The sequence below is a fragment of the Anomalospiza imberbis genome, chromosome 9 (assembly GCF_031753505.1).
Source record: "Anomalospiza imberbis isolate Cuckoo-Finch-1a 21T00152 chromosome 9, ASM3175350v1, whole genome shotgun sequence".
Taxonomy (NCBI): Eukaryota; Metazoa; Chordata; class Aves; order Passeriformes; family Viduidae; genus Anomalospiza; species Anomalospiza imberbis.
The window spans coordinates 3,446,984-3,455,504 of NC_089689.1; positions in this window are offsets into that span (position 1 = coordinate 3,446,984).

The following is an 8,521-nucleotide window of genomic DNA, read 5'->3' on the forward strand; positions in this document are numbered from 1 at the left end:
GATCTCTGGTCTCCGATGGCAGCCGTGGGCCAGACACAGCCTGGCTTTGTCCTCACCATAGGAATTAGCCCTGGGACAAACCACACCAATGTGGGACCCCCTGGCATTTCTCAGGGCCTCCAAGCAATGCCAGCAGATTTGGCAGGGGTCACCCTCGCAGCCTGAGACCCCCGTGCCCGGCAGATCCTCTCTGTCCCCAGACATCATCACAATTTTTACAAGTCTGGCAGGAATTAGCCTAAAACCCTTCCCTGGCTTACAGGGACCACTGAATGGGCAGGGGCTCTGACACCTGGGCTCAGCCCCTGCAGGGTGACACGGAGGGGACACTGGGTGTCCCCTTCCTCTGAGCCACCCCAGCCTGCCCCACCAGGACACGCTGACCTGCAGCCCAGGCCGTGCTGTGGGAAATAGTAAAGGTAAGAAGATTTTTAGAAAGCTGGGAAAAGTAGGCTTTAGAAATAGGAAGAATAGAAAACTCAGAACTAGTGTATTGTGTATTGTTAGTAGAAAGAAGACAAGCAAGCCTTGTGTGAAGCAGGTGTACGTGTGCTTTTAGAAACTGGCTAAAACAACTGTCTGTAAGCTTTAGCAATATGCTATTGGCTAGAACGTTTTTTAAATGCTCTGTAGCAAAGAAACCTTTAGCTACTGCTAGCTGTACGTGAGCTTTTACCATCTTTCCATTGTCTCAACCCTGTAATGAGGCTGATGCTGCAAATAAAACTCAAAGAACATCCCCCAGCAGTCCCGTCCTGTTCATGAAAAGAAAACTCCCCAACACACCATGCCTGCTCTATTTTACAGCCAAAACAAGGCACAAATCCCCCTCCACAGAGTCGGAAGGCGCAATTGCTTTTCTGTGGTGCGGGTTTTATCTTGTGTGACTCGTGGCACCACGTGAGGGAAACCTGTAAGTAAAAGTCAGGCTGGAGCCATTTATAACAGCAGCACTGTGATTGTTACTCCTGACAGCTGCAATTACAGGCATTCCCTTCCATCTCTGCACGCTGCAGGAGAGCTGAGCCGGCACCAGAAGCAGCTTTTCCAGAGCTGCATCCCTGCCCCAGGGGTCACCCACAGGCAGTGCTCACTCAGGGAGGGTTCCAGGGAAGAATGTAGGATGGGGGGTAACCCCCAGCAAGGAGGGTTTGGGGAGGGATGCAGGATGTAAGCAGAGCTCATCTATGGTGGTGTTCATCTCCGTGGAGAAGACAGAGGACAGGGGATTGTCCAGGGGCTCTGCAGGGATGAACAGCAGCTCCAAGCACTCACTGGGGAGAAACCCTCCTGGTGTCCCCGGATAAGCCCAAGGTGGGGTGCAGGTGGGGACAGCATCCCGGCAGGATCACTGCTGGGCGCTTCTTTCCAACACCACAGACCCGATCTCCTGCCTGGGGGGTGTTTGGTGTGCTCCAGGCAGCTCAGCACTGCAGTGCCAGCAGCCACAGGGGCCAGCGAGCTGCCAGGGAATTTGGGAGCTGGGTACGCGAGGGATGCAGAGAACCCTGCCTGGGGAGATGGAGAGGCAAATGAGGGACATCCACAGTCTTGCAGTGACAGGGCAGTGACAAATAAAGGCATTACTCACTCAGTGTGAGCCGAGCGGGAGCTGGCAAGAGGCAGGGCAGTGTGGAAGTGGCAGCCCAAATTCAGCTAGGCTTTCCTGCTGAACACCTCAGCTCTGTCTTCTCCACACAATTTCTGGGCAACTGAAACATCCAAATTGAGCTAAATTTCATCATTATCCTGGTGAAAAACCCCACGCACAAGGAGTGACTTTTTCTTTCTCTCTTTTCAGTAAACAACAATGTGGGGTTTGTTTCACAGCTAAGGGCTCTGCTGTGGTCGTTGTGTGGTGACCTCACTACAGCCCTGGGCAGCCTATTCCAGCATTTGACAACCCTTTTCCTGAAAAACTTTTCCTAATGTCTAACCTGAACCTCTCCTAGTGTGGCTTGAGGCCATTTCCTCTCATCCTGTCTCTTGCAACCAGTCTGATTTCCACCTGGCCACAACCTCTTCATAGGGAGTAATAGAGAGCAATAAGGTCTCTGACCCTCCTTTTCTCCAGGTCAAACAGCCAGATTTTCCTGCTGGGGAAAAAAAAAGAGAAAAAAAAAAAAAAAAGATGGGAAATAGGATAGACGAAGCAGGAGGCTGAATAAGATGAAACAAAAAGAAATGTTTTTGTGTTTGCTTCACATCAAACAAAACACTCTAGGTCAACCAACCCAAAATTTCTCCTTTTAATTTCCATTTAGAAAAGAGAATGCACATAACATTTTATCTGGCTGCCCCAAACCAAAAAGACTCAGTGCTGAGATACCTCTGTCCATGGAAAGATTTGCTATTTGCACAGCTCCAGCTGCAACCTTTGCACCTCTGGCCAGTTTCTGTGTTGCAACCACATTGGTGCTGATGTCAGCCCAGCAGGGCTTGGGGCATGCTTGGGGATCAGTGCTCAGCACCTGCCAGAGGAGTTTTTCCATCGGTGTTTCAGAGGTTTAATGTTATGCCAGGAGAAGGCAGATTGATGGTCGTCTGAGGGGGGTTATGCATTGCTACTGATTTGTATTCAGCACGGCGCAGGAATTTATGGAAGGAGGGGATCGATGTTTCATTGATATCTAAAAAAACCTATATGATGGATGTGCTAATTGCACATTTTTTCTCCCAGACTCACTTTATTATACACAAACAAATGGCCCTGCTGCTTTAACAAATGCAGGGAAAATGTGCAACAGAGCCAGACTCTTTGGAGGTGATGCATGAGAGGGAGGCCTGGCTAATGCCAGGGCAGAGACCTCAGTTCTTTGTTCAACCTCTTCCCCAGCCAGTATTGAATCTTGCATTCGTGTTGCCTGTGACTCCATTTCCATTTCATGGAAATCAGGGCCACACTGTGGGGTCCTGGCTGCTACAGCAGGTATTGGTTCCCAAGAACACTGATTAGGGTGTGCATTTGCTGTGCCTTGCTGAGAGGGGACACACAGGGGGAAGAATGAGCAGGGTTTTTTATCTCTCTGCTAAAGCAGTGAGCGTGCAGAGGAGACGGGCAGCGCTGAGTGGTTGTCTCCCCTCCTCCCTCTCCCACTGCAGGGGTGAAGGTGAGCCAGGTGCTGTGACATGTGTAGCAATACATGTCAAAAATCAATATTCCTAAAGGAAATCACAGGCACACCGTGCCCTGTGAGCCTGAGCCCCACGCCAGTGCCCCTGTGCTCCAATCAGGGAAGGAGGGTGGCTCTGCCCAATGCAGAGCTCTGTGCTCTGGGGTCTGCTTTCTGCACGAGGCATGTGGGATCTGGGGAGCCACCAGAGCAAGGCAAGGACCTTCTGGGTGCAGGACACAGAGCAGAGGTTCTGTTCCATGCTGCTACAAGAGGTGGTAGCAGCATAGAAGAGAAGGTGGGGTAAAGCATGAAGCCCCAAGCATCGCACCCGAGTGCTGCCTGCCCGAAACTGGCAGCACAGCTTGGGTTCTCACAGTGAGGACTTTGTCAGCTTGAGGGCCAGGCAAAAAGTTCTGAGGCATTAACCTCATGTTCTGCCAAGAAATGGCTTTGGCAGGCAGCTGCCACCCACGCAGCTCCAGGCTCCATATGCAGTCAAGGCGTGGGGTTGCTTGGCTTTGACAGGGCTTGGTGGTGCCCTACAGGGATGTTTGGCAAAGGCTCAGTCAGGAGTGAGTCCCTCTTGGTCCCTTCTATGCCCTGGCAGGAGGATGGTGGGAGGCACGATGGAGAGGAGGGTTCTCCCCCTGGGACATTGGTGCAGAGATCAAATCACCCAAAAAAAGATGAGGGAGACAAAGAAAAGAAGAGTGGCAGGAGGAGAACATATGCAATGGGTAGCCTGGAGGAGCTCAGGGGACAAGAGGGGACATTTATTAACCACAGGAGCAGCTATGCCAGGTTGATGTGATGCCTCAGGGTTTAGCTTTTATATTTTTCAGATTCTGTGCTGCCTTAGTGTGTATTTCTGAGCTTCATGTTAGGGGATGGTGAGCTCTCTTCACAGAGTAGGGAGACAAAACAATTCCTTCTCTAGCTGGGGACCCAAGGACAAATGACCCAAATTTCAGGCCCAAGAGGACAAACAATGTGGGCTGAAGAGAGAAAAACAAGCAGGATGGGACTTCATGGGCTAAAGCTGGAATTGGACAATGAACTCCAATATGGAAATGGAGCAGAACTTACAAAAGTGAGAGACCCCGTGAGCGGTCGTGCATTTTGTGACCATTTTGGTTTATTTTGGGTGCAGCCCTGGCTGGGCTCTTGTGCTGCCCATTGAGGCCTCCTAATAAATTCCTGCTTTATTCTTTAGTTCTGTCTAAAGCTAAAGAATAAAGAAATGTCTCTGTTTTAGGTCAGCCTTGACAAAGAATCAGATGTGTGCTGGAGGCTGTGCCATAGCAGGGGACTGCCACTGGCTCCCCGTGCCACTCACCCTCGGGAGCCACACACATCCCCAGCCTGCTCCTCCTCCAAAGGCAGGTGTCTCCCGCTGTAAAAGGCAAGTCTACAAATGAACCAGCTCCTAATTGCCTCATTCTCCTTTTGTTGTGGGGAAAAAAAAAAAAGTAATCATAGCTTAGCTGGCAGGGATCCTTTCAGATGTAGCTTTCAGGCTTGGTGTGTGTGGTGGCCTCTGCCCTCTGCACAGGGACAATGACAGGTCTCCAGGCTGACCAGCAGGATGGATATGATAATTATGCAGGGATATTTTTTCCCTGCTTGGCACTGCTGGTCACAGCCTGTTATTGTGTCTTTGCTATCCCAGCATGGGACCCTGGGGCAGACCCACACACACAGCCCGTGCAAGGCCCCCGCCTGATTTTTTTCACTCCTTGGTGCTTGTAATGCTTCTGGGTTTGTGTGCTCTGCAGCCCAGGGCTGGGGGAATGGGCTGAATTTGACTCATACTGGGCTGACTGGGGGCTCTCCCAGCCCTGCATCACCTCGTGTTTGCAGGGCGGCTTGGTGCATCCAGCAGAAGGGCTGGGCTCCCATCCTGCTCTGTCCCAGGCTGCTGGGAACCAGCAACCACATCGACATTAGCATCGACCAGCATCCCCAAACTCATCTTTTCCACAGTGCCAGGCTCCCGAAACCTCCACGGGCGCCTTGCCCCAAACCTGCTCCCACGGCTGCCGGAGCGACGGGCTGGGAGGAAGCATCAGACCCTCCATGCGGTCCCTCCTTACAAACAAAATTAAAGAATAAAAAGGCAAGAAAAAGTGAAAGAGAGCTGCCAGCGCTCTAGGGAAGACACCCGGGAGGCAGGCACCCTCTCTCACCATGGAGATGCGCCGGAGAGCGTGCGGAGGCTGTGCGCTGCGCCTTATTTTCTGCGAGGACTTTTCCCGAGCTCTCCAAAGCGCCTTCCGCGCTGCCAGCCCGGCCGGCTGCCTGAGCCGAACAGGGCTGCTGGGCAGCGGTGGGAGCACGAGTAATAAAAAAAAAAAATTAAAATCTTTACATAAATTAAGGTTTTTATTATACTATAATATTTTATAATAAGTTTTATAATAATATATTATAATATTTTCGTTTAAAATTATTATTGATAATTTTATAATAATTTTGAAATTATTTTAATTATAAATAAATATTTAATTAGAGATATATATTATTTAATATCTATTATAATATATACTAATACTATATAACATATATTATATATACTAGGTGTAATATATATAATATATACTAGTTGTAATATATATTATATATATCTATTACTATACTACATATAGTAATATCTATATAATATTATAATGTTTATAATATTTATTTATTATAAATTAATACTGCAGTCTGTTTACCAGGCTGGGTGTTTGTCACATATATATATACACACATATATATGTGTATATATGTATAATTATATGTATACATATATATACACATATATATGTGTATATATGTGTGTATATGTGTAATTCTGGGGCTTTTTTCCCCCTAAGAAAAGCCTCCAGCACCCAGCAAGGCTATTAAGACAGCAAGAGCATAAAAGCCAGACTATTCCTGCCTCTCATGCAATGTCTTTTTTTTTCTACAGCTCCAGCATTTTCCTCTGGAAAATGGATGGAAAAGGGGGTGCATGCATTGCTCACAGGCTGCTGGATGGAAAAGGCTGGCTTTTCTCCTCTTACTCTCTTCACAGCCTCACTGGGTGCCAGAGGCTTTTCTAAGAGGTGGAAAAATCCCCAGCACAGCCAAGCAGCAAGCTGGAGCATCACAGTGACAGGCCCTGAGGGAATGGCATGGAGCTGTGTCAGGGGAGGGTTAGGCTGAATATTAGAGAAAGGTTCCTCACCCCGAGGGTGGTTGGGCACCGAACAGGCTCCACAGGGAGGTGACCACAGCATCAAGGCTGACAGAGCTCAAGAAACATTTGAACAACACTCTCGGGAACATGGTGTGACTCTTGGGGCTGTTGTGTGCAGGGCCAAGGGGGGGACTCGATGATCTTTGTGTGCCCCTTCCAGCTCAGGATATTTTCTGTTCTGTGGGTGAGTCGGATGTGGCTGCGAGATGCCACATGGAGGGACCGCGGCACATGCGGGAAGCACCTTCATCCTCATCCATCACCCCGTGCCTCGGGGTGACACAGGGACCCCAAAACCGAGACCCCAGCTCTCAGCCCCCCACAGCACGGAGCGGCCCGGGGGCTGCGGGCCGGCCAAGGGCTCGCGGGGGACTCGGGGCTGCCGCTCGCCGGGGGTGGAGGAAGGAGGGAGATGGGACTCGACAGCTGCGCCCGGAGAGGGAAACTTTCCGCCCGAAGCAGATGCCGGGATAAATATAAACCGCCTTTGGGATGGCTCTTGGCTGGGACCCCCGGGCAGGGCAGGGCAGGGCAGGGCAGGGTGACCCCCGGGAACCCGGCACCGCATCCGGGAGGAGCCCGGCTGACACCGGACATCGTGTACCGGCTTCATCCGGGAGGATCCCGGACATCGTGTCCCGGGGGATCCCGACCGGTACCGGGTGCTGTCTTCCGGGGGATCCCGGCCGGTACCGGGCGCTGTGTCCCGGGAGATCCCGACCGGTACCGGGTGCTGTGTCCCGGGGGATCCCGACCGGTACCGGGCGCTGTGTCCCGGGGGATCCCGACCGGTACCGGGTGCTGTCTTCCGGGGGATCCCGCCCGGTACCGGGCGCTGTGTCCCGGGGGATCCCGGCTGACACCGGGCGCTGTCTTCCGGGGGATCCCGGCTGACACCGGGCGCTGTGTCCCGGGCGCATCCCGGCTGACACCGGGCGCTGTGTCCCGGGCGGATCCCGGCCGGTACCGGGCGCTGTGTCCCGGGGGATCCCAGCTGACACCGGGCGCTGTGTCCCGGGGGATCCCGGCTGACACCGGGCGCTGTGTCCCGGGCGGATCCCGGCCGGTACCGGGCGCTGTGTCCCGGGGGATCCCAGCTGACACCGGGCGCTGTGTCCCGGGGGATCCCGGCTGACACAGGGCGCTGTGTCCCGGGCGGATCCCGGCCGGTACCGGGCGCTGTGTCCCGGGGGATCCCGGCTGACACCGGGCCCGGTGTCCCAGGCACTCGCTCCACGCTCGCCCGGATCATCCCGGAGCGGCCCGCGAGTGCCCTCCAGTGGTCCCGGGAGGAAGAGGAGGAGGAGGAGGAGGAGGAGGAGGAGGAGGCGGCGCCGGCGGCAGCCCCGGGCCGGGACCGCGGGGGACGCGGGTGGCAGCCGGGCGCAGGGGGGTTTGGGGCCGCGGGAGGGGTTGGCCTGAGAAGCTGTGGCTGCCCCGTCCCTGGAAGGGCTCCAGGCCAGGCTGGATGGAGCTTGGAGCACCGCGGTGCAGCGGGAGGTGTCCCCGGCCGTGGCGGGGGTGGGACTGGGTGGGCTGTGAGATCCACCCCCCTAAGCTGTCCCCTGCGCTGGGCAGTGGCCGGGTCACACCTTGAATCCCGTGTCCAGTTCTGGGCCCCTCAACTCAGGGCGGACACTGAGGGGCTGGAGCAAGTCCACAGAAGGGGAAAGGAGCTGGGGAAGGGTCTGGAGCAAAATTCTGGTGAGGGGCGGCTCAGGGGGCTCAGGGAACAACCCCCTGAGAGGAGGGTGGAATGAGCTCTTCTCCCAGGTAACAAGCGACAGGATGAGAGGAGAGAGGCCTGAGGTTGCGGCAGGCGAGGTTTAGATTTGATAATAGGAAAGTTTTTATGTGGACAGGGTCGTCAGTCTTTGGGACAGGCTGCCCAGGGCAGGCACCATCCCTGTGAGCCCTCAGCAAACGGTTGGATGTGGCACCTGGGGACACGGTTTAGTGGCGAACATCTTGGTGCTGCTGGGGGAACGTTTGGACTGGATGATCTGGGAGGTCTTCCCCCGCCATTCCCCAGCTCTACGTCACTCTCCCAAACGATTCTGTCGCTCTGCGTCGTGTCGCCGCTACCCGACACGCGGATCCGCGGCCGCCCGGAACCCTCGTGCGCGGCGCGCGTTTCCCGCGGGCGGCGCGGGCGCGCGTACCGAGGCGCGGCGGGGGAGCGTGT